Here is a 729-nt window from a genome sequence, read left to right as displayed (position 1 = left end):
TATAGTAAACAGAGTTCTCCCTCTAATGGGTGGTTAAATCTAGAAGACTGAAACCTACCTCACTTTCCTAACCTTTTCAACATGCACTGTAACTAATTCCTTTCTCTCAAGAATAGCTTGTGGGTTCTCTGATAAAATGGAATGTTCTCAGCAATCCTACTTTTGGGTAAATATCCAAAAGATATAAGAACAGGATATCAAAGAGATATCTGTACTCCCATGTTCATTGCAACATTTCACAATAGCCAAGATACCTAAATGTTCATTAACAGATAAATGGATGAAGAAGATGTGATATATATATATATATGCAATAGAATATCATTCAGCCATGAGAAAGAAAAAGATTCTGCCATTTGCAACAACATGGATAGAACTTGAAGACATTATGCTAAGTGAAATAAGCCAGACAGAGAAAGATTAATACTGCATGGTATCACTTATATATGGAATCTAAAAAATAGAAAAAAAAATTAAACTCTTAAAAACAGAAGGTAAAAAAGTGGTTGCCAGGGTCTGGAGGAGGGGGCGGGGAAAAGGAAAAGGTTGGTAAAAGGGTATCAACTTTCTGCTACAAGATGAATAAGGTCTGAGGATCTGATGTAAAACATGCTGACTATAGTTGATAACACTGTATTATATAATCAAATTTGATAAAAGAGTAGAACTTAAATGTTCTCATCAAAATTTTTTTTAAAAAGGTAAATATGTGAGATGATGGATGTGTTA

The sequence above is a fragment of the Pteropus vampyrus genome, unplaced genomic scaffold (assembly GCF_000151845.1).
Source record: "Pteropus vampyrus isolate Shadow unplaced genomic scaffold, Pvam_2.0 Scaffold108, whole genome shotgun sequence".
Classification (NCBI taxonomy): domain Eukaryota; kingdom Metazoa; phylum Chordata; class Mammalia; order Chiroptera; family Pteropodidae; genus Pteropus; species Pteropus vampyrus.
The sequence above is the reverse complement of the archived record's forward strand: the minus strand, read 5'-3'. Positions refer to the sequence as shown.